Here is a 26,571-nt window from a genome sequence, read left to right as displayed (position 1 = left end):
AGTACCTTCTCATGTACCTTTCGGCCATTCATATGTCTTTTTTGGAAAAATGTCTATTCAGGTCTAATTTTTCAATCATTTGTGTTGTTTTAGTTTTTGTTTTTTTTTACTATTGAGTTGTATGAAATCCTTAATATATTTTGAGTATTGTCAGATAGATGGCTTACAAACACCCTCTCCCATTCTGTAGGTTGCCTTTTCATTTTGTTGATTTTTTCTTTTGCTGTTAAGAAGCCTTTTAGTCTGATGTAATTCCAATTCTCTCTCAATTTTACTCAAACATATCTGATGTGGAACCCAAAATATGCAGAAGGATATTTTTTTTCAATCCTGTCATATGATCTGTCAGAAATCAGTTTATTTTCTTTTCATTGAACTATTCAAAAAACCTTAGTTTAGATTAATTACCAGTAAATGCTGATGTGGGTTTATGAATACTACTGTATTAGCATATGCGAAAGTTTCATTAATTAGATAATCAGCACATAGTTAGAATGTGATGGTTAGATGAGGTCATGGGTGAGGATCTTGAACTGATGGGATCCATGTCCTTATAAGAGGAGGAGACACTAGAGGGTTCTCTTCAATCCCTCTATCTCTCTCTTTCTCTCTTTCTTGTAGGTGCACACCCACACCTGGTCAGCAGAAAGGCCAAGAGACGGCACACCAAGAAGGTGGTTGTCTATAAACCACGAAGAGAGCTCTCACTAGAAACCAATTACTCTGGACCATGATCTGGTACTCCCAACCTCCTGAATTTAAGAAAATACATTTCTTTGATTAAACCACCCAACCTGTGAGATTTTGTTCTGGCAGCCAGGGCAGACTAATACAGGTTTCTTTCAGACTAATCAGTATAACTGGGCAATTGGACTAATAGTCTCTCATTTATGGGGCAAATATCAGTCCTTTTTTATCAAGTATAATTTTCTCATACTTAGAATTCATGAATTCCATTCATATATTATGTAACAATAACTAGGGAAATATGAATTGGGGGTTGAAGTAGGAAAATAGAGTCAAAGTGGGTGGTGAACAGAAATGGAGATTTGCAGAGCACTCTGAGAGGAAGCTAAGCTAAAAGCATCAGTGACTTGGATTTGTATTTTAAACTAACAGGTAAGTGAAAGGATTTAAAGGTTATCATTTAAAAACCTGCCTATTGTTGCTGAATATTTAAATTGAATGGGATTGTTATATAATTTATATATTGACCAGCTGTCTGTCTGATGTGGTGAATTTATTAACATATTAATGAACCTTAACTAACTCCTCATCTGCAATCTAACTACTTTCCACCCTCCAGGTATGCCTTGTCCTCAGAAGACAATAATCTCTAAGTGAGGCTTGGCAACTGCTGATAGACAAGCTCTGAGGGTGAGGTGTGTTCTCCTTCCCTCAAGCTTTGCAGTGCCCTGCCTGCTCTAGAGCTAATAGATTCTGATATTATTCCAGTTCATCTTACACAGTCAATTGGCAGGCTGGCCTTTCTTAGCCACTGAAGCATGTAAGCAGGAATGGATTGTGAGCTGGCTAAAGAAAACAATGGCATAATTGTCAATTAATACCAAGCACACATATAGTATAAGAGAATTAAAAAAAAAAACCCTTCAATGTCACAAAGTTGTTATTTTCATTCAAATGAGGAAAAAGTGGAATTTAAGGTTGAGATATTGCTTAGGTGACTGAAGTTAGGAATTGTGCTTTTAACTTAATATTTTAAAAAGTATCACAAACTATAAATGCCATACCTATAAGTCTGTCTTGTGTGCAAAGAAACATCAAATAAATACATTTGTTATTGAAGTATATATTTATATTACATTTCATTGTTTTCTCTTCTATTCCTTTTGTGGAGGCTGAGAAAAATCAAGGCCACTCCACCTCAAGTTTAGCATTAGCACAAGTACAGCCATCTTAGGCCCCTGTGAATAAGAGCTGAACTTTATAGGAAAAACTGCAGAATGTCCTCGGCAGGTAATCCCATATCAGAAAGACAATAGAGCCCACACCTGTGGTAGAAAGTCCCATATTAGAATGAGAACAGAGCTCAATGCCCTTGAAAGCCCCATATCAAAATGTAAACAGAACTTGAGAAATTCTTCCATCCCTTCTGAAAATCCCCTAGACCAGCCTATAAAAAAACCCAGCTGTAACCCACTTCGGGGTCCAAGTCCCTGCTCCGCTGTGTCGGGTATACTTGGACCCAAGCTCAAGCTTGCTAATAAACCCTGGTGCGCTTGCATCAGTGTCAGCTCCTTGGTGGTTTCTCGGATTCGCAATCTTGGGCACAACACCTTTTATCTCATAAAACAACGAATTACACCCATGGGTACCACTCCCCTACACATGGTGTACACACACATACAGAGACATACACTCATCCATTTCTTGTGTGCAATATGTAGTAACAGAGTTACCATATGATCTAGCAACTCAAACCAGAAGCCTAGAACTCTAGGGAGGGGGACCAATTCTTGGGTATCCAAGAGAAATGAAAATATGTGTCTACACAAAAACTTGCATAGAAATATTCATAGTAGCATTATTCATACTAGTTAAAAAGTGGAGATATCCAATCAGCAATAAAAGGGAATGAAGTGCTGGTACATGTTACAACATGGATGAATCATGAAAACATGTTAGATGAAACAAGTCAAACACGGAAGGCCACATGTTGTATGATTCCATATACTTAAAATGGGAAAAATAGGCAAATCCAGAAAGAAAGAATGTAGATTAGCAGCTGCCCAAAGTGGGAACTTGGGTGTAGAGAAAAACAATGCAAAGTGACTGTTACAAGGTTTCTTTTTGAGGTGATGACATTTTTGGAATTTATTGAAAACCATTGAATTGTATACTTTAATGGGTATATTTTAGTTTGTCAATTATATCTCAATAAAGTTGTTTACAAAAATAGAATAGGGGCACCTGGGTGGGTCAATCAGTAAAGTGTCCAACTGGACTTTGACTCAAGTCATGATCTCAGCTTCCTGGGATGGAGCCTTGCATTGAGCTCTGTGCTCAGCGGGGGCAGTCTGCTAGAGATTCTTTCCCTTTGCCCCTCCCACCTCCACTCTCTCTCTAAAATAAATAGATCTTAAAAGGATATATATAATATAACGCCCTGGCTGCACAAGTACAACTCAATGGGCCTGTATGGAAACAGGATTGGTAACTATTCCTTTAAATTACTCCTTCCTTTCTATGTCTGCCTTTCCCAAAGAGCATCTTCTTCCCAGTGAACATTCATAAGATGGAGATCCAGGTCCTCCCAACTGCTGCCTTGATCTGTGCTCCAGCTACTTCTCTATGAACAACACTCTCTCTGGCAAGAGACAGTTGGTAATTTCTTTTTTTTTTTTTGTATGTAAATTTTTTTTATTGGAGTTCAATTTGCCAACTAACAGAGGTTTCTGAGAAATAGAATGAAAGGTGGCACATAAAGAAGCTGTGATTCAAAATTGAAAACCACTGTGGCTTTATATCCACAATTACAATGATGTAATTACAAACCAAAATTTCAAAATTATTTTTATAAGCAACTATTGCACTGTGGTTAATGATTCTCCTGAATGATGGGAGAGCAAATAGGCAACTTAAAAGAAAAATTTTATTCTCGTGTCAGGAGATGGGAATGTTGAAATTGTAGGCATCAGAGCTGTGCTTGTAGGAATTTAATATGGCAATTAAATTATATTTTGTGTTTATTCTGTAACAGGTGCTATTCAAAGCAAACAACATGCATTAATAGTCAATAATTCAAAAAATGAAATTATTTTCTTCATTGGGTATGGCGGAATCAGATATTATCTTGTGACTTTGTTACTATTTATAAGGCTATCTTACAGTTTTAATATAAATAAAAAGGGTTTGCAACTGGAAAGTAACTTTAGAAAAGATCCAAGTGTGAGTGCATGTGCATGTGTGTACGTGTGTGTATTTTAAATAATGGAGAAACTAAGTGGCTTTTGGAGATCTGCAAGTCCCAAGGTCACTGGAACCATTAAAGTAACTGGTGAAATGAGTATAAATGTCGGTTTTCCTAATCCCATATCATCAGGATCTTTCTCTTAAACCAAAAATAAACTACAATGAACTAATCTAAGAGATGACAGATGTTCCAATTTTAATAAGCCTTTTAATACTTGTGGGTAACAAACTTCTCCAAACTAAACCTAATATTCCTGATTTTTGTAATACCTTATCTAACTTACATGTTTTTGTGACATTCAAGCTAAAATATAGAGCTAAATAAGCTTCACAATAGATACATCAAGTATTACCTTTAATTCTACTATCACCCAGGCCGAAATCTGGTCTCTACTATGTAGACCAGCTGCAATTTACTAAAAACAAAATCTTCCTGGACTTCGGTGTCCTCATTCTTCAGAGAATAGCAATAATATCACCTCATCACATCATGCTAGGGGGATTCGATGACTGGAATGCTTTAAATTGTGCTTTCTATTAAGTGCCCTTTAAGTCGTACAAAAATTATCAATAGCATTATTACATCATTATCAAGGAATTATTTACAAGATCCTAATGTGTTTATCACCTTTTATATCTTGTCTATATGATAGCTTGGAAATAAAGATTTCCAGATGATCAAAACTTTGTGAAAATCTAGGTCATCATCCTTTGAATTCATATATTTGAACTTGATATAAAATGAAAACCAGATCACATTTAATGATTTTTTTTATTTATTTATTCATGAGAGACACACAGAGAGAGAGAGAGACAGACAGACAGACAGAGACACAGGCAGAGGGAGAAGCAGGCTCCATGCAGGGAGCCCGACGTGGGACTTGATCCCAGGACCCTGGGATCACACCTTGAGCCCAACGCAGGTGCTAAACCATTGGGCCACCGGGGCTGCCCCACATTTAATGATTTAAAAAATGATTGTGTGAGGGGATATTTTTTTAAAAATGGACTGAGTTATGCTTTGGGTTACTTGAAAAAAAATTCCAACCAGCAAAAGAAAAGCTGCTGAATTTTAGTATCTTTTTATTGTTATAAATCACCATGGAAAGAAACGCAATCAACAGGAACAATTAGAACACATTGAAACGAGTCAGAATCGTACTTAGCTCTCAATTCTATAGCAAATGTGATTACTAAAACCAAAGGAAATATTTGACACCAACTTTTATTATTAACATGGATACTAAACCAAAGTTTATAAAACTACAATGATTTTTAAATATAGTTTTTCACATTAAATTTATTTTTAGGTTTCATGCAGTTTTATGGTTCCAATATACATTGTAACATAGTCACTGTAACTGTCACTAAGTGACACAGTACCTTTCAGAAGAAGGTTCTGTAATCTTTGATACCAGTGAACAAAGAATGGTAAAAATGTATACCTGTATAACACCCACTGGATCACTAGCAAGATATATGTTTATTTTAGTAAATAAGATTTTAATATCATGATAATTATGTTATAAATCCATAGTAAAAGTTAATTTATTATTATAAAGACAATAGTTTTCAAGTGTTGTTATGCTAGGTTTCTTTGGCAGAAATGTGTCTGACTCCCCCTTATCTTTAATACCTAATTAGGAAATATTCACCCGAGAGTCATTTTCCCTTTGTATGAGCTTCCTGTTCTGAGTGAAGCCCCGGCTCTTTTGAAATCCTTGGTAAAGAGCTCATCTTTTCCCGCTTAAACTAAGATGGTTAAATTGCAGCCTAATGAACGGATCAGCAGTGGGGTTGCCAAGTGATAGAAAGTTCGTAGGAAAAGGTACTGGTAGCATGACTTGGGAAGGTGTCTTGGCTTAAGCCTGTCGTTTGTGTTGTCTTAAGTCACCTTTATCCCCAGTTCCTTATTTTACAGGTGAAAAAAATAAAGGCGTAGAGAAGGAAGGAGTTTTCTCAGAAACAAGAAGGTACTTAGGGAGCACCTGGATGACACAGTGGGTTAAGTGTCTCACTTTGGCTCAGGTCATGATCCTGGAGTCCTCTGTTGGGCTCCCTGCTCAGCTTCCTTCTCCTCCTGCTCATGCTCTCTCTCTCACTTGCTCCAATAAATAAATAAAATCTTTAAAACATTTTTCTTAAGAGGTAGTGAGAGAATTTTGGGGTCCTGCACTTGTTTTTGCTACAGCATCTTACAAAAGCCTAAGGTCTTTGATTAGAATAAATTTTGGAGAAGTACAAAGAGGTCAAGTCACTAGCTACTTTAGCTCCTAGTAGGAAAAACATAATTGAAGCAAAGGAAATTAATGTAACATTAATTTTTATATTATCTGTATATTATAAACCAGATATAATTGTATATTGCATATTATATATAAATTATATAAACTTAATCTAATGCATTTTACAGAGTATTAAATCTATTGTATTAGAAATTAATATATTAATTATTAAATACAATTATGTACAATTATAAATTTTATATTCTTTGTATATTATAAAATGTGAGGGATCTGAACAGAATGAAGACTTCTTGAGTACCACACAAAGAGATGCATAGAACCCATATACACTGGTGATGCAATAAATCAATATCTTTATGTGTACACAGATTAGCATGGATTGAACCAAACTGGATTGCTAAATCAAACAATTTAATTTTAATATTACAGGTTTTTCACATGGCTAAAAAGTTAAAAATAGTTTAAAAAAGAATCATTTATTTGTTACTTATATCCTAAATTTTTCCCAAAAAATTAATTGCAGAAAAATATGAGTACCTACAGTTAGTTTTACAGAGCATAAAATAGAAGGAGGAGGAATGCTGAGTTTTGGAGATCTAATGCAGTGACACTAAGCGCAGTACCATATGCTTGAGAAGACTGGAGGCAGACTGTTTGGGTGCAAATCTTCTCACCAGTTATGAGCAGCATGAACTGGGACAAATTTAAGTTATCTTTGCCTCAGAAAAGGAGGATAATAATAGTAACCATCTCATAGGGGCTTGTGAGGATGAAATGAATATCTACACACACACACACACATACACACATACCCAGACTCACACATATCCACACACACATTTTTCCCTTTATTTTTTAAATTAAGTTTTTATTTTAATTCCCATATAGTTAACATACAGTGTTATATTAACTTCAGGTGTACAACATCATGATTCCACACTCCCATACATCACCTGGTGCTCATGATGACAAGTGCCTTCCTCCGTCCCTGTCATCTATTTCACCCCTCTACCCCGACACCCTCCCCTCTGGTGACCATCAGTTTGTTCTCTAGAGTTAAGAGTCTTTTTCTTCATTTCTCTCTCTTTTTTTTCCTTTGCTCATTTGTTTTGTTTCTTAAATTCCACATATGAGGTGAAATCATATGGCATTGTCTTTCTCTGACTGACTTGTTTTCTCTAGCTCCATCCATATAGTTACAAATGACAGAATTGCATTCTTTTTTATAGCTGAATAATATTCCATTGTATATATATACCACATCTTTTCATCTCTCAATGGACATAGGCTACCTCAATAATTTGGCTACTGTAAATAATTTGCAATAAACATAGGGGTGCATGTATCCCTTTGAATTAGTGTTTTTGTGTTTTGGGGGTAAACATCCACTAGTGCAATTGCTGGATCATAGGGTAATTCTGTTTTTAAGTCTTTGAGGAGCCTGCACACTGTTTCCCATGGTGGCTGCATCTGTTTGCATTCCCAACAACAGCGCATGAGGGTTCTTCTTCTCTACATCCTCACTAAAAGTTGTTTCTGCGTGCACACACACACACACACACACACACATTTTATAGTGCTTACAGCAGTCTGAAAATGCACCTTGTGTTAATTTGCTAGGGCTGCTGTAACAGACTAGCATAGTCTGAGTGGCTAAAACTACAGACATTTATTTCTCACAGTTTTGGAGACTGGAAGTCTAAGACCAAGCTGTCAACAAGTTGAGTCTCTCCTCTGGTTCTCTCCTTGCTTGCAGATAGTCATCTTCTCCCTGTGTCCCAATATCATCATTCCTCTGTGCATGCACATCCCTAAGTGTCACTTCTTTTTCTTATAAGGACACCAATTGCATGGGATTAGAGCCCCATCCTATTGGCCTCATCCTAATTTAATTACCTTTTTTAAAGTTGCTCTCTCCAAACATGGTTACATTTAAAGGTCTGGGGATTGGAAATTCAACATGAATTTTGTCAGGACACGATTCAGCCCATAACAAACTATTTGGATTTCCTGCCTTGTGGAGTATAATTGTCCAAACATTTACACTGAGGCTACACTTCCCACAGGTGGGCTCCTCCTGGCCCACAGCTGAGTGTGAGAGGAACATGGGAGGCCACTGCTCTAAGACTAAGTTTCTTAGAATTACAGGCTTGACATATTCCAAGTCCTCTGTCTTTCTTTTCCTCCCTCACTCCCTCCTTTGCAATCTTCCTTCCTGCCTTCTTGGCTTCTTGTCTTCCTTCACGGGGACCAGACCAGTGGCACTGTCTGAGAACTCTGCCAGCCTGCTCCAGCTCTCTTGCTATTTTTTTGCATAGGTGTTTCCCCCAGTAAACCTCTTACATGTCTAATCCCATTCTATCAACTGCTTCTCAGAGGGTCTAGACTAATTTAGTGCATTAAATGATGCCAGGCCCATGGTATATATGCTGCTTTTGGTGGAGCCTCAGAATTGGGGATGGATGTGGGAAAGCTGTAGAGAAATAGGGGAAGGTTTCAGGTGTGTTTTGATTGGAGATGTGGGCAAGGTGAAGCTGGAAGCCAACTAACCAGAAGTGATTGATTCTGAGCTAGAAACGGAGGTAAACAGTAGGGAAGCTGGCAGTTATTGAACACATCTTGACTGTTCTGGGCTAAGTGCTTCAGAGAGAATGGTTTGACTTCCTGTTCTGGTAGCTGCAAAGGTGTGGGCCAGAGCACTAGTGTCAAATCTTAGCCCTCCTGTTTAGATTACTCTCTTTAGCTTGCAAGCAGCTGGCCAATTCAGGAAAGGCTAAAGATCTAGATCTTTTCTGCTTGTGGGCTGCCTATTTGTCTCTATTTTGAGATTTGCTTGACCTTTTTATTATTATATCATCACAGTGATCACCTGGTGAAAGAGCATCTAGACAGAACTTAAGATTCTGAGATAGAATGCAACTGATCAGCATCATGACCATTATGACAAAAATGGGAACAAACACCATTCTCTCTAAGATTCTTTGGAACCAGTAGCCCCAACTGCCTAACCCAGACCAAGAGAACAAATCCCATAGGGCATGAGGATCAACTTTAGAGACTCAAATAGCATTTTCTTTAAAGCAATACTAGCTTGTTTATCTCTCCTGTTCCATTGATCTAAATGCAACAAAAACTTCAGCAATAGCACAGATGCTACCATGAATGACTAGCCAACAAGAAATCCAGGACAATGTAATGGTTTATCACTACTTTTGCCAACAAGCTGAGACTGATCTGTATTCTATCTATGGCAAAAGTGTTATCATCAATAACATTTGCCAAAGTTAGTAATAGGTTTCCTGGTCTTTTCTATTTGTATCATCCCCCACCCTCCACTGGGAACACTGCTCTGATCATTCACATAAAAAATGAATCTGTATTTCTCCCAGGTGAAGTGCCTGAATAATAAAAAATGGTCTTATTTTGCAACTCATGTCTGGAGTTGGATTCTCCAGCTTTGGTTTTTTATGGACTTAAATAAATAAGTCTGTGTCTCTGTGTATAGACAAATCTTGAAATACTTTCCTAAGTGCAAGAGGTGTTAGTTTGAGAAAAATAGGTCCAGGCATTTTGGACACAAAGAAAATAGTATTTAGTAGGGGTGCATGGATACTCAGGAAAAAAGATATTTATTATATAAGGTCAGAACCAAGGCCTTACATTAGCTAGGTTACAGATTTGGCTCTCCACTGGTGTCTTCAAGATGACAGGTAAGGGTAAATAAATGGATTTTAATGATTTGCTCTTTTTCTGGTTATAGATATATTTGTTTAAAGTCATTTGTCCATGGAGGTGCAAGTGGAAATGTCATCCACTGTGATTCCCTGTGGCCTCATTTGATGAGACCAGAATTCCTTAGGGGCAATTTTATCATGGTGACAGCTGGCTAATCCAGTAGTCTAAAACTGAAGGCAGTGAATTTCTGAGAATCTTGGTGTGCAATCCTCTATTGGAATGGTCTCTCAGTTGTGTGGTATTCCGAACCAATTCTTTAATTGTGATATTGTGAACCTAGGGACTGACTCTCTGGAATTTTAGTGCTATATTTATAGACAGGTACCTGATAAGACTCAATAACTAGAAATGGCAGGCTGGGCTTCAGTCCCAGCTCCTCCTCCTCCTCCTCCTCCTCCTCCTCCTCCTCCTCCTCCTCCTCCAGGCAGCACCAGGATAGGATTTTTTTTAAATAAATTTATTTTTTTATTGGTGTTCAATTTACCAACATACAGAATAACACCCAGTGCTCATTCCGTCAAGTGCCCCCCTCAGTGCCCGTCACCCATTCCCCCCCAATCCCCCGCCCTCCTCCCCTTCCACCACCCCTAGTTCGTTTCCCAGACTTAGGAGTCTTTATGTTCTGTCTCCCTTTCTGATATTTCCCACACATTTCTTCTCCCTTCCCTTATATACCAGGATAGGATTTGAAGAAGCCAGAGATGTCCTGAACTTAGAAGAAAAGGCAAGAGCTGACTGGTCAGGGGAATGAAACCTGGAGAGGGAATGGGAGATGAAAGGTAGCAGAACCCAAGAGGGAGGGGTGTAGTGGTGAGGGCAAAAAGAAAAGACAGAATTAAAACATATTCAAATCCCATAAAGAACAGAAGGTGGATGAAATCCATTTGAAGGTGTTCAAAGATTCCTTTCAATGAGTTTAAGAGAAATTTTTGTCTGATGTCTCTTCCAATCTGTGAAATCTTGGGGTTGAAGAGTATGAAGAGGCTTTTTAGGAAGATTTTATGGGAAGGTGGCATTATGCTGTTGGTTGATTGGACCGGGTGTAGTAGATAAGTCTCTTGCAGAATTTTACCATGTCTTCATGAAGCAGGAGTCTGCTATTGTAGATGAAATGTCTGAGGGCACAAGTATCCTAGTTACCAATTCATAGGGAGATAACTGATAGGACTCCAAGAAGGTGAGCCATGTGATGGTAAAGGCTAATGGGATTTCCTGTGGACGAGGACACTCCAGGGTTTCTGAAAGAACTGCCATTTACAATGTAAGGATGTTGCTTGTTCTTTCAACTTTTTCAGAATATTGTGGGAAATAAAGGTGGTGTCATTTTTGGGAAAGTGCTTAGGCCTCACAGAATTCTTCTGTAATGGGTCCTATGAAGTGTGTCTCCATCATGTGATATAAAAGTTGGCATGCCATACTTTTTTATATTTACACATATTCCTTCATGGAGAATAGAACCTGAATAAAAACCCACTGAAAGGTGTACAAAGGGACCTTGAACCTTTCATTCCTGGCTATGTGTCTGTCACCTTTACAGTTACGTTGTCCATAGGTGACACATGCCATGAAAATAACTTCAGCTGTCTTTCTAAAGTTTTTCCACTAACATTGACTTGAGATAGTAATCAATGTGTCTGTACCATGAGTGGTTTCATGGAGAAATTTAGCTAATATCCATTTTAAATTATCTGATGCTACCAAGCATCTATCTTGGGAGTTCCAGAAGTTATCTGAGGGCAGGATCCAACCAGAATATTTCAGTTCTTCCTTTTCAAAATCAGAGACTAAGCACTGCATTTTATAATGACCTCTTTGAATCCCTCCAGAGATTTATCATTTGAGGTTCTATACAGAATAACCTTGATTAAGACTACCTATTTGATGCAGTGATCTGCTGGAGAATTTCGTTTAGTGTCCATGTTATCTTTTAAATGGGTCTGTAGCTTTATAATAGTTCTCTAGAAGTAGGAGTGCATGAAAGTTCCTTTATTTTCAGACCATTTTTATTTTTGAAGGGGGACTCCAGCTAAAGAGAAACCCCTTTGTTTCCAAAGCATCCTAAAGTTATGTACCATTCCAAAAGCATACTTGCTATCAGTATGGATGTGGACTCTCTAGACTTTGGCTAGTTGAAAAGCTTTTGTGAGAGCAATAAGTTTTGCTATCTATGTATAGAGGTCTATATTCTACAGGACTGTTTAAGTTAGAGATAGCATAGCCTGCTTGATTAGCTTCAGTTTTAATTTTGAGGTATGATTCATCAATAAATAATATTAGATCAGGGTTCCCAGTGGGGAATCTAACACACATGATTGAGGTACCAAAAGTTCCCTACCTGATGTAAAATAATCCTCAGGTTCCTTTTCTTCAAGCAGGGGCAGGACTCAGGGTATTGAACAAGTGGATAGTCATGTGAGAGGGTGAAAGTAACACCATCTCATAGAGTTAATTAGCTGGCTGAAAAGTGTTGTATGTTCTCAGACAGTTGTCTGGCAACAATGGGATCAAGTGTGGAGGCTAGAACTAGTTCAAAAGAACTACTAGCAAGTTTTTCATTGGCAACTCTTCCCCTAAGATAAGAATGATAAGCCTTCACGACTGCGTTAAAGGTAAGGCTATAGTGATAGGTGTTTGATGGTTCCCATATACCACCAAAAGAGCAAAAAAAAGTTTGTCCAAATCAGGTCATGCACAAATAGACCCCCAAAAAGTGTTTTGTAGTTAGGAAACCTTGGAAGAAACTTCTTTAGGTTCCAGAAGACCTTGTACATGTTTGGGCTCCCAAAGCGGAGGGTCTCTTAGTGAGGACTTAGTCCATTCATAAATGCAGCCTCAGAAAAACATTGGCCAGCATCATCTTCAGTATCCAGATAAGACTAGAAATCTTCCCACTTGTCCTTCTCTAAGAGTCAAAGAAGGTGAATAGTCTTTATCAAAACTGAATGGGTTTTTTTTTTTCTCCATAGATAGGCTCATCACCTAAATAATGGACTGTAAAATTGGTAAAATTGTGATTTATCTTTTGTAACTGTATTTCTTTTTTCATCTAAGGCTCAGACGAAGTAAATGGCATCCTTTTCATAGGCTTCTTTTTTCTTTCAACATAGTAGGGGGACCATTTACATATTGTATCAGAACTGAATCACAAAGGAAATTTAGATCTCTTAAGTCTTGATTGCGGACCTCGGAAAAGGTAGGAGGGGCCTTTAGTGAACCCATGGAACGTAATTATCCAGGTATATTGTTATCTTTGCCCTGTGAAGCCAAAAAGGTCTTCACTGTACTGATATGTAGGCACATTGAAAAAAGCACAATCCACTATAATGAAATAAGTGGCTCAAAAGGAATTGATGATAGGATGAGATCTGGGTTAGATACCCCTAGGAAGTGAGGAATAACAATATTGTTGATGCCCCTGACTGAAAAAATCAATATCTTCATTCTTTTCTTTCTTTATTTTTCTATTGGTAGGACAATTTTTATCCCAGTATCCCTTCTTTTATAATAAATGCAAGTATCCTGAGAATAGTTGAAGAGATCAACACAAAGAGAGCAGATTGCAGATCTGGTGCTGACTTACCATATTGGTGAAGACTTGACAAGCCATGAACAGCAAGGCACAAAGGGATTCTATGGGTCCTGCATCTGTTTGAAGGCTGGGGGCCAACGATAAGCAGGGCAAATCATTTTTCCAGGAAAGCCCCAGAAATAAAGGAACTCCACCCAAATGAAACAAACAAACAAACAAATTAGAAGCTATTTATTCAGAGCTTGCTGAAGCAAAGAAAGTCAGCCACCATCGCTTGCATTTGGCGGAAACTCAAAGGCAGGCAAAGGAGGGGGAATATTCATAATTAAAAAGAAAGACTTCAGGTATGGTCTAATTGGAGATTGTTGGCATGGGGAAGGTGAAGGCAGGTTAACCACAAGTGGGGCATCTCATATGATTGTTTGGGGAACACATTTGGCTTTCTCTTTGGTCCCAAGTTGGAAGCAGGCACAAGAATAAGAAAACTAGCAGTCAATGCCTAATGTCTACTCTTTCTGGGTTTGATGTTGCAGGAGTTGATGTTTGATTTTCTGAGTTGATTTCTGTAGAGTTTGTGACTCAGAGTTCTATTGTCATACACGAACTGTCCACTCTCCACTTGTATAATTAGCCTCTCAATGGTCATTATGAGTAATATTATAAAGATATTATGTTGCAAAGAAAGAAATTTTGTTGCAAAGAAATAAGAAAATATGAACAGAAACTTAAAAAAAAGATATTATTTATTTATTCATGAGAAACACAGAGAGAGAGAGACGGAGATGTAAGCAGAGGGAGGGAGGAGAAGGAAGCTCCCCACGGGGAGCCGAATATGGGACTCAATCCCAGGACCCTGGGATCACGACCTGAGCAGAAGTAGATGTTCAACCACTGAGCCACCCAGGCACCCCAGGAACAGAAACTTCTGAAACATATATCGACTCCTCTTAATTTGCCCTGTAACAACATACATAAAATTCTTAGCACAGATTGAGGATTAATCAAATATCATAAATATGTTTGGAAATTCTGGCTTATAAAAACCTGTCAAAAGTCAATATTATGCATCTCTGATATCTAGGAGTTCCGCCGAGGGGTAACCATAACTTGCTATAAATTCTTTTGTAATAATTCTTGTCAACAGGAAGGGTATCTCTGATCTACTTTGTCTTTCTGTAGATCTCATTCAAAGTCTCTGTATATCATGGTTTCATATCTCTCTACGTAAATTTCAAATTCTTGCTCAAGTATTGTGATGGAAATGTGTTCATGTCTCCTAAAATTTGGATGCATGTCTTATTGACCTTCATTCTGGAGTGTTCCATCTGAAATTGTCATCTTTTCCAGGTTTCTTTTCTTGTGTGCCTGATTCCTTTTTCCAAATCTTTCAGTCACTCAGTTCGCAAAACTTGGGGGCACCATGAATTCCTACCCCTACCTCCTATACTCCCCATTAGTCAATGCTTGGGTGTGACTAAGCCTACTTTTAAGATAATCTTAAATCTGTTTCTTCTTCTTTACTTTCACTGACACTTCCCTAATTTAAGTTCTCATTAAATTTCAAGAAAGAGAGTGCTCTCCCACATCCCAGCCATTCTCAATCTGATTAGAAGTAACCATTGTCATCAGGTAAATATGCCTTAAAGCTAGACCTGACCATTTAACCCCTCCATGAAAAGCTTTCACTTATTCTTTTATTATTCATACTAAAGCCCAAATTTCCTAGCTCTCTGGTATGTGGTATTCTTCATCATCACACAATACTTCCTTTTTTCCTCTTTATTAGCTCCTATAACTCTTAACCAGGGCCTCCCTTGTTAATGTAAATGTTCAGCTTCACATGAAAGATACCCATGTACATGTCCAATCTTTTTTGTTAAACAGAAGGATTTATGAGTACCATATCCATTTCTGATTTATCTTTTCTTCTCTACAGAATTTAGAATAATGAATGTTATCTGTTAAACAATACAAAATGAATAATTGAGTCAATAAACATTAGTGTATAGGTAGAAATAATTAAAAGTGTAGTGATAGTGGCAAATTAAGATTTGATAAATGTTATGATTGTGGCAAAGTTATGCGCTCTACTATCATGGTAGTTCATTTCTATAAAGATACTGAACAGGGTTTGAATTTGAGGTGAATTCTGAATGAATGATAGGAATTTCCATACAGGAAACAGAGAAAACCTGATGCTAATGAGAGAAAGAAACTTCAGGAAAATTTTTGATGTTCACGAATGAGCATTTTACTCTAGCAAGATAATAGAAAATCTTGATTATCATTGAGAAATCACTTATTTCTCCTTTCTTGCATTGTTTCCTTGTATTAAGATGGGTATAGAAAAATATTCACAATAAACTGTGGAGAATAAAGTATAAATTAAGTGGTGTAGTAATTTGAATGTATGATTTGAACTGAAATATTTTGCACTAAGTGTGATAAATGTTAGTCATTAAAGTCGTAGAAAATAACTTGAATTCTGGAGTGATGAAAAGAGACTAATATGGGATCTAAAAGATGTTTCCTCCTGACCTAAGTTTAAGAATGAAGTAAAAACTTGTCTTCTGTGGGGGATATTGTAAGAAGAGTTTGTAAGTATTGTAAGGAAGATATTTTAAGTTACCACTTTAGAGTCTTTCTGATAAGATCTGTGTTTTACTTTGGTATAAACAAAATACACAAGCAAGATTGGACCTGTCTACTTTCTTCTTTACTTTAGCAAGAAGTTAATGTTGCAAAGGGTTCTTTAATTAAAGCTTGATTAACCAGAATGTTCCTTGGTGAAACAAATGGGCAAGCTTGATACTATCAAGAGAATAAGAGAATTTTTAGTCTTCCTGACAATGCTTGCTTTCTTGTGTATGTTGTAAACTGTCGTTACTGTGCCCTGTAATGATTTTGAATGCTGCTGGCTCAAGGGAGAGATGAGAAGCCAGTTTGATCAATATCTGGAGAAGGAAGCTCTTGGGTAAAAACAAAATGTATAGCTGTGGTATCAGAGATTGTTTTTCCATCTTGGGAATTTTTAACTAGTGGAATTACATTTCAGGAAATGCGGAAATAGCTATGACTCACATGAACCCAGACAGCATTTACCCAGATGGCTCAATTTATTTTATGAAAATATAGTCACTTTTCCTAGAGGTAGGAAATGGTTCTGAGCAATCATTCTCACCTTTGTCCCAAGGTGGGTCAAGTAATACAGCATATCAGGAAGACAGAACAATCTTTGGGCCTCTGTCCATCAAAGGATACCACATTATTTACCACCATACACCTATTGGCTTGAGAATTGTAGCTATACAACCTTCTTAAGATTAATGTCTCAATACTTTTTCATAATAGCCTGGAACAGAGAGGTGTACAAGTCTTAGGGATGCCTTTCCACCCTGCCCTGGATCAGAAAATGCATTGGCATAAATTTTACTTGTCCAGCTATCTTTGAGATTCCCCCAGAAAGGATAAAAGTCAGATGAAATGTTTCTTTTTTTATTAAATGTTCCCTGGCTACTCCAGCCAGGAGTGATTTAAGTGGCTATAACTGTCCAGCATGGTTTGCCCCACTTATAGAGCGTTAATCACATCTCACCTTGAAGTCATTACCTGTCGGACCTCCTCACTAAATCTCTTGGCAGGTAGAGTTCTGCTTTTAACTTTGAGGCTACTGCAGCACCAAGCACACAATAGTGCCTTGCACATAATAGGCACTCCCTGTATTTTCTATGCATGGATTATCAAATTTTAATTCATACTCTTCCTCTCACAACTTTCCAGAATACCACTTGTATGGATATAATCAGTACATGTTTGCATATACATCATATGGTGTGCATTTTCATTCAGAATGGTTTTATTAATTTTACATATTTACTTGAATATTCTGAGGCAACCTATCTTGAGAGCTCTATTGTTATTTCATGACTGGCCATTACTGAGCTGTCTTTACAATGAGATGGCTATTCCCCTAAGGCTGAAGTATTGGGAGCTCATGTGTTTAAAGGTCCAAGATCAGGAACAATCCTCAGAGGGAAAATAGGATAATGGAGTAATAATTGCAGCTGATTGCAAAAATAGATTTTCACCCTTTCATGAAATAAAAGGGAGTGTTGTTTAATTGCTGTAAATGCGTCCTATCCCTGCAGGAATTGGATTCAGAAGATATTGCTGCGTTACAACACCTGGGAATCTAAATATGGTTTTGTACTGATTGCTGACTATTATTTTTAGATCTCTGTTACCTCTTGTCTTCCTGTGGCTGCTGTATGAATACTCTGGCACAATGATAATAATACCATAGAATTAATTAATTCCATTAATGTTATGCCAGTATTTGTGAAAGGCGTCAGTATGGTTCGTGTACTTAAAATTTCATTTTAAAGAAAGGTCACACAGTCCACTATGCATAAAAGGTGTTATCAAACAAATTAATGAGACAGAAACAATGTTTATTTTAATGGTCCTTGCATCTATTACTGTATGAAGCCTTAGTAAAACAATGGTATGATCCATGGAAAGCAAATCTGGCAAATGAGTTTCTTGAAGTGGAGATATTAAAAAAATAATTTTATAGGCAGTGACACTATTTTATAGGAAGCTCAGAATTAAAATTCTTTTCAAGAGATTTAAGTGCTCATTCTTACTTAAACACTTAGCTATTTGCTTTCCTTTTCATGCAATTTTCCCCTGTCTTATTTTTTCCATCTCTGACATTAGACAATCTACATTTTTATTTCAAGGATGTTTGTGATATAGTTTTAAGCAAAACAAACACAAAAGGTAAATAGCATAAAGCAAATCATTATGATCATTCTCACTGATATTTATCAATCGACACCACAAAATAGCAAGTATTGTGTCGTTAGGTCACATTTTATCACATTAACAATAAACCAAACCTAATTATATTCCAGTCTCTGTTAGTAGCTTTTTTTTTTTTTTTTTTGTTAGTAGCTATTTGGATGCAAGTTCAAGTCACTTGATGTCTTTTGTGCTTCAGTTTTCATATCAATAAAATGATGGTTTTAGATTATTTTGAGGGCAACATCTGTGGTATTTATGTGTGGGTATGTGTATGTGCAATATGGCGATTTATCAGAAATATGCATTTGGGTTTTGTCCACAGCCCTGGCTCACAGTTCTCAAAACCCTTGGAATTGCCTAAGAGTTGAGAGCAGCGAAGTGTGTCTTTTGATAGAGTTGATGAGGTGACTTCTGCACTTGAGGATGAGGGCTGGTTGCCTGGACAATCAACCAAGTGGTTCCAGGGTTGGTGCCTTCAGTCCCTACCCCCTGACTCCCTGGGGAGGGGAGAGGAGCTGAAATTGGATCAGTCACCTCCATTTAATCAATCATATCTGTGTGATGAAACCTCCATAAAAAAGGATGAGTTTGGAGAGCTTCCAGATTGGTGAACATGTGGTGTTCTGGAGGGAGTGGGGTGCTCAGAAAGGTCATGGAAGTTGCATGCTTTTTCCCCACACCTTGCCCTGTGCATCTCTTCCAGCTGGCTGTTCCTGAATTATATCCTCTTACAATAAACCAGAAATCTAGAAAGTAAAATGTTTCTCTGAGTTCTGTGAGCAGCTCTAGCAAATTAATCGAACTCAAGGAAGGTGTCTTGGGAACTTCCAATCTGCAGTGGTTCTGCCAGAAACAAAGCTGGCAACCTGCCTTTGGGATTGGGAATCGGCAGTGGCAGGAGGGGACGGGGTGGTAGGAATGAGTCCTTAGCCTATGGGCTGTGATGCCTTCGGGTGGGGACTATCAGAAGGGACTTACACTGAATTGACTTAACTAGGACACTGAGCTAGTGACCAAGAACTGCTCTTTGGTGTGGGGAAGTGTCCCCACACGCGTGCTGAAATTGGGTCCAGAAACCCATTATAGTGTGTGTCTTAATAAAAGAATCAAAGCTGACAGCAGATCATTTAGGTTACATCATTAGCTGAAAGGAACATCCGCGACTCTTCAGGACGGAAGGAAGGAAAGCGTCCTCCGGCGCGGCAGGAGGGCGGGGAGGGGTGATGGAGGAAGCAGGGAGGAGGAGGAGGGTGCGGGAGTGCTGGGCTAGTGACGGAGGGCGTATGGTGGACGTTGGCGTGATTTGGTTCTGCGTTGCTGCTGTCGGCTCTTTCTTCTTTATTTTCTTCTTTCTTAGTTCTTCTTTTTTCTTTCTTTCTTCTCGTTCTTCTCTTCTTTCTTTTTCTTTCTTCCTTTCTTTCTTTCTTTCTTCTTCTTCTTCTTCTTTCTTCTTTCTTTCTTCTTTCTCTTTTTCTTCTTTGCGTTTTAAAGATTTTATTTATTTATGCATGAGAGACATAGAGAGAGAGAAGCAGAGACACAGGCAGAGGGAGAAGCAGGCTCCATGCAGGAAGCCCGACGTGGGACTCGATCCTGAGCCTCCAGGATCAAGCCCTGGGCTGAAGGCGGCGCTAAGCTGCTGAGCCACCCGGGCTGTCCTTTTTAAAATATATATATTTAAAGATTTTATTGAAAGGAACTTTCTTGAGAAACTTCGACGTGCTGTTGAAATAAATGTTTTTAAACAAATATCAGAGAAATGCTTGTTTTTGTAGGTAAAGAACATTTTCTGTTTAAGGGTCCCATTTAAAATATCAGAAGCATTTTAGTTAGAGTCATTTCTGACAGTCATTCATGTATTTTACATATGGCTCTGGATCCATTTCCATTGTGTTATTTCCTCCCTTTTAAGAGATCAGGGAATTTAAATATCTTTTTTCCCCCTGCAAATATTATTAAAGATAAAATTCCAATACTGCTAATGTTCATACATTTTTACAAGGGGAGATATCAGAACTTAGGTAATTCACAGAAAAGTGAATAACCCCAATCCATGATTTGCATGTACAGTGTTAATTTTCTGATGAATAAGAGTATAAATATCATAAAATTCACGTGTAAAATCTGTCATTTTTTTTTCTGCATGGAAGTCAGGATTTGCTTTATTTTGGTGGTTCCACCTTTGGCATCTAATTAGGTGGGAAAATGCCTTTCGCTTACCCCCTGCCCCTTTCATAGTAAGGGGTGTGCAGAGCTGTATGCCACTTTCATTGAAACGGGAAAGGGAAGATTATTTAAGAAGAGCCTGGGCCAGGATGTCAGACACTTGCAAGCCTGATGCTTTTTGGTACTCAGATGGAATTCTCTCCCACGAAACCCTGCACAAAGAGTTATTCTTCTATTCTATTCTATTCTATTCTATTCTATTCTATTCTATTCTATTCTATTCTTTTCCTTTTCCTTTTCCTTTTCCTTTTCTTTTTTCTTTTCTTTTCTTTTTTCTTTTCTTTTCTTTTCTTTTCTTTTCTTTTCTTTTCTTTTCTTTTCTTTCTTTTTATAGCTTTCCTTCTATTGCTAGTGCTCAAAGGAAGGAAACAAATACATAAATCTCACACCCAGGTTCTCAATAGGAAACAACACTCCACCACCTCTATTTCATTCTTTCCACAAAAGAAGCATGAGGGAAAACACTAAAAATCTAGGTCTAGGCACTCTCAAATTATTCTCTGAAACTTCACTTTAAAAATACCTCGTGAGAAGAATATTTCTAAGGTTTAGATTTGAATGAAATTATTGAGAAAATTAACTATATACTGAAATTGGTGGAGGCTTTTAGACTTAAAATTTTTTTTTCCAAAAGATTGGCTTAAAATATGTATTTAGAAAGAGGAAGAACATTTCTCATTACAGCATCCTAAGAGAGAAGCATGGATTTAGAGTTGGTTTTTCACAGTGGGAAAAAAGATTACGTCACAATCACTGAAGCGGCATACGTTTCTATATTTCAAAAAAACTGATTTCTGTTTTTGAATTGATTTTCATAGTTTCTGGCCAGTCACATAAAGACTTTGTACCCCAAACAACTGGGCTGTGCAGGTGTGAATCTGAAGTGCGGTCCTAGGAATCTAAATACCAGTATCGCGTTAGGACATGGTGCAGCATGTCACTTTGTTACAGACAGCTAACCAAAGTAAAATTTTTCTTACCATTTTAGAAAGTTGTATAGTGTTTGTTTAACACTTTTTTGCTATTTTTTATTGAAGATGTCTACTTATTAAAAGTATCTTTTTCTGTAATATCATCAAGACACACCATTACTCTGCATTTTAAGAGATGTGACTAACCCTTCCTTCACAGAGCTTATATTTCTATTTATTTTATATTTCTCAATTTCCATCTCAGCTTATCCATCAAAATCATGTATATATTTATTTCTATACTGGTCTCTATACTGTTGTTATGCAAAAAACACTCTCATTAAAATAAGAATACCAGTCCTTATATTTTATTATACCATTTTAATTTGACCAAATTACAGAATGCCATGTTTTAAAATCAGAATTGTTAATGTCTTTGTTAATAATGTTATGGCTTTAGTATTTTATTTTTTAAAATCCAGGTTTAAATTAATGTAATTTGGCACAGACATGAGAAGATTCATAAATGGTCCATAATATAAAAGATTACTGAGATATAGCACCATTTTTAAGATAATGTGAATGAAACTTTTTTTCACATTCTTCATGTGAAGATTCTTCCCTGAATTTTCACAAGATTCAGCGGCTTTAGAATCACCTAGAGATATAGTATTCTATCACTTTTTAAATATCTTCAATTTGATTGTAATAGGTTTAAATTAATATTCAGGTACATGTAAGCTTACCTTTTAAGGAGTTTCATTTCTTTGTGATGCTTCTACACTATAGCCAGCTCCACTGGATTGTGCTACATTGGAGGAGGGTGTCACTATTTCTGGCATATGAGCATTCTGATTTCTAAGATTTATGATTCATAAAAATACAATATTTTCCTGATGCTGTAATAAAAAGGTCCCACATACCAAATAGAATACGATGGATCATAGGTATCAGATTATCTCAAGAGAATATCGTTCATTTCTTTCTTTTCTGGAGAAAACTAAAATTATCTCTAAATTAAAAATCAAATCAGAGGACTATAAAGGATAAGTTAGCCACATCTATTTCTTAAGTATGCATGTTTCATGGGCACTTAGCTCTCATTATTATTACAGGTTATCTCTGAGAAAATATTAAATTATTTAAGAGGAAGTTTTATTTTTCACAGCTTCAAAAATAATATTCAGGATCTGAATAGACACTTTTCTGAAGCAAAAATATAGATAGCCAACAGATCACATGAAAAGATGCTCAGTATCGGTGATCATCAGGGGAATGCAAATCAAAACTACAAGAAATATCGCCTCACACCTGTCAGAATGGCTATCATCAAAAAGATAAGAAGTAAATGTTGGCAGAGATATGGAGCAAAGGAAACATTTGTGCACTGTTGATGGGAAATTGGGGCAGTCATTATTGAAAATTGTATGGTTTCTCAAAAAATTAAAAATTGGGGGCACCTGGGTGGCTCAGTCTTTTGTGTCTACTCTTGGTTTCAACTCAAATCATGATCTCAAGGTCATGAGATCCAGCCTGGCATTGGGTTTTGCACTCAGCATGAGTTGCATTGAGATTCTTTCTCTCTCTCTCTCCCCCTGCTGCTCCCCTCTGTTCACACTCTATAAATAAATAAATAAATAAATAAACAAACAAATAAATAAATAAATAAATAAAATCTTTAAAAACAATTTAAAAATGTAATTACCTTATGATCCAGCAATTCCACTGCTGGGTATTATCCAAAGAAAACAAAAACACCAATACAAAAAGATATATACTCCCATATGTTCATTGCAGCATTATTTATAGTGGCTAAGATGTGGGAGCAACCTAACTGTCCAATGATGGATGAATGGATAAAAATGTTGTACAAATGGAAAGAATGAAATCTTGCCATTTGTGACAACATGGATGGACCCAAGGGCATTATGCTAAGTGAAATAAGAGAAAGACAAATACCATATGATCTCACTTATGTGTGGAATCTATACAACAGGAACCCCCCCAAATAAAGGAACAAAAATCCAAGCTCATAGATAGAGAACAAATTAGTGGTGATTTGGAATTGGGAGTGGGAATTGGGAGGGGTGATGGGTGAAATGGGTCAAGGGAGTCAAAAGGTACACTTTTCCAGTTTTAAAAAAGTAAGTCATGGAAAAATAATGTATGCAAAGGTGACTACAGTTAATAATACTGTATTGCATGTTTTAAAGTTGTTAAGAGAGTGTTAAAAGTTGTCATCACAAGAAAAAACGTTTTTTAACTATATATAGTGATTGATGTTAACTAGACTTACTGTGCTGGTCATTCTACAATGTATACGAATATTGAATCATGTCGTACACTTGAAACTAATACAATGTTACATGTCAATGAAACTTTAATTTAAAAAATAATATTTACATGATTAGGATAACTGAACATAAAAAGAATGAATAAAACCATTATATAATTTTTAAATTTTGAGCAAGAGCATTTGAAGCTAGTGAACTCTTGAACAAGTTGACATCAAAATATTATTCAGAGGGGAAGCACATTAGAGCATTAGAACGGGGGCAGATGTCAAGGGAATCTTAAAAAGTCATTTATATTGGGACACCTGGGTGGCTCAGTCAGTCAATGTCTGCCTTGGGCTCAGATTGTGATCCTGGGGTCCTGGGATCAAGTCCCTTATCTGGCTCCCTGCTCAGCGGGGAGTCTGCTTTTCCCTCTCCCTCTGCCTGCTGCTCTGCCTGCTTGTGCTCTCTCTCTCTCTCTTAAAAATAAATAAATAAAATCTTCTAAAAAATAAAAATAAAGTCATTTATATAAACATAAGAGTTAATTATCTTATTTTTTTAATATTTTGAGTATTCACCATTCTGAACATTTTAAAAAGAGTTAGGACCTTTTTATTAAAAAATTTAGATGCCATAATGGTGAAGAGTGAATTTGTGTTCTTCTTCAAACAATAAGAAAAACACTCTAACTGTAAAGACTTTTCAAAGATGTTCAAAAATTGGTCTTATATAATTTGAAAATCCTCTGGCTTTACCACACATTAAATGTTCATGATCCCTTGGTATAAAAGAGCTGTATTAGTATTCATATATATAAATAAATAAATAAATAAATAAATAAATAAATAAACATACCAACTTTGTTTTCTTATTTATATTTATACTAGATTTTAGTCTGAAATCATGAATTTTGGTTTTGATAGAGTTTTAAGTATATAAAACTGTAGAAACCCCATTTCCAATGAAGATTCCTGATTTTCATTAAAACAATTTAATGGACTACTGAACAAGCTTCAAAAATAATATTCAGCATCTGAATGGAGACCAGTGGAGATGTCACTGGTCTGAAACCACATACATATTACTGTTGGTTTTTTCTTTATAGTTCATTTATTTCAGTTTCTGTTGTTCCTTTATTGTTTAGGATTAGCCAGTCAACTAGAGAATTTATTTCTCTTTATTTGGATGAAAAATTTTGCAGGGATAGCACTATTCCAGTGACTGAGGAACAATTTTCTCAGGAAAGATCTCCTAGGGGAATGGTTTGCAGACCTCAGCAAGCCCTGTTGTGAAGGAGCCTCATGGAATTTTATGTGTCCTTCATCCTCTCCAAAGCTTCTCTTAGTTGAACTCAGGGATCTAAGGATCTTAATCATCCAGAGGGGGGAAAATATGAATGGCAATATAGGGATTGACTTTACTTTAGGTATTTTAATTCCATAATAAATTATTTTAGTCCAAGTTGACTTTTGACTTAAGAACATCACAGTTCTGGGGCAGCTGCCTGGCTCAGTTGGTAGAATATGCAACTCTTGATCCCTGGGTCATAAATTCAAGCCTTGCCTTGGGCATAAAGCTAACTTTTAAAAAAAAGTCAGATCTGTATGCAGGTGCACAAGCTCTTTCTGCAGCAAAATGTCATTTCACAAAAAAGCACACATTAATTTCAATGAAATGTGAATGAATGAATATTTAAACAAATAAATAAACAAAAATCAATGGTGACTCTAAGGTAATATATTTGAAAATGACACTCAGCAGAGGTAAAGAATTTCTTTGTTGTTTCTTTCAGGAAGCACTCCACAAATATTTGTTGACCTGGAGTGACATTATCCATCTGAAGTATTGTCCCCTCCAAACTGGCTACCTTCAAGCCTTGTGCTTTTAAACCAATGTGTAAAGCTGCTCTATATATTTTCTGTGAAAATCATATCTAAAGTGTAAGTACTTAGGACTGGTGAAGTTTTGCTCACTAAATGTGGAATTCAATTCGGAGATAATGTTTTTTGTTTGTTTTGTTTTGTTTTGTTTTGTTTTGTTTTCAGGGAGAAGTTTGTGAAGCCCTGTGGAGCAATAGCCAGGCCCACAACAGGTATTACCTGGAAAAATCTATAGTTTTGGAGTTTTTTTTTTTAAAGTGAAGAAAAAAATTAAAATGAGTACAGAATCGTGGACACACTACTTATATGCTGGAGATAATTTCAACATCATGAGAAATGTCAGACTGATCTAAGAATATGCTGGAATAGAGTCTGAAAGACAACTGAAATTAGTGCCTGTCGGCTTCCTGTCAGCAGAAAACATTTTGCAAAATGTTTGAGCTGCTTTTTTATTTTTTATTTTATTTATTTGAGAGAGAGAGAGAGAGCGTATGAGAGAGCATCAGTGGGAGAAGGAGCAGGAGAGGGAGAAGCAGACCCCCTGCTGAGCAGAGGGCCTGGATCCCAGGACTCTGAGACTGTGACCTGAGCAGTCTTCAACATTTTCCCATTAAGTACAGTATTGGCTATAGATTTAATGAATATATTTATCATCATAAAGAAGTTTCTTAGTTTGCAACTTCTCATGAATGTGTGTTTAGTCCTTCCAAATGATTTCCCCACGTTTTATGGGGGTTTTGTTATGATTATTTTCATGAGTTTTTTTCTATTTAATGTGTTATTATGATGAATTGCATTAATAGATTGCTAAATGTTTAGCTATCTCTGCCTTCCTGTAATAAACTTTAACTTGTTAACATAATTTTTAAAGTAAAAAGTGCCTTGTTGAATTTAGCTTCCTGATTTTATGTTTCTCAAATACATGTCTATATATGAATCTGACTAGAGTATGTGAACTTGTTTGTTTTTCTTCTGAAAAAATTTTTGATTGGGTATCATCTATTCCCTTTAATTGTTTGATTTCAA

General features: G+C 36.7%; 1 long non-coding RNA gene across 1 annotated transcript; it reads left to right on the top strand.

Moving 5' to 3' along the window:
* Nucleotides 1-9,174: 9,174 nt before the first annotated feature.
* On the top strand, nucleotides 9,175-26,244 carry LOC119867418. Its single transcript, XR_005383487.1, has 4 exons — nucleotides 9,175-9,889; nucleotides 13,386-13,787; nucleotides 25,458-25,605; nucleotides 25,711-26,244. It is a non-coding gene; the product is annotated as an uncharacterized LOC119867418 (long non-coding RNA).
* The last annotated feature ends 327 nt before the right edge of the window (nucleotides 26,245-26,571 follow it).

The sequence above is a fragment of the Canis lupus genome, chromosome 34 (assembly GCF_011100685.1).
Source record: "Canis lupus familiaris isolate Mischka breed German Shepherd chromosome 34, alternate assembly UU_Cfam_GSD_1.0, whole genome shotgun sequence".
NCBI classification, from domain to species: domain Eukaryota; kingdom Metazoa; phylum Chordata; class Mammalia; order Carnivora; family Canidae; genus Canis; species Canis lupus.
Note: the sequence above shows the minus strand (reverse complement) of the source record. Positions and strands in the feature narration are given on the sequence as shown.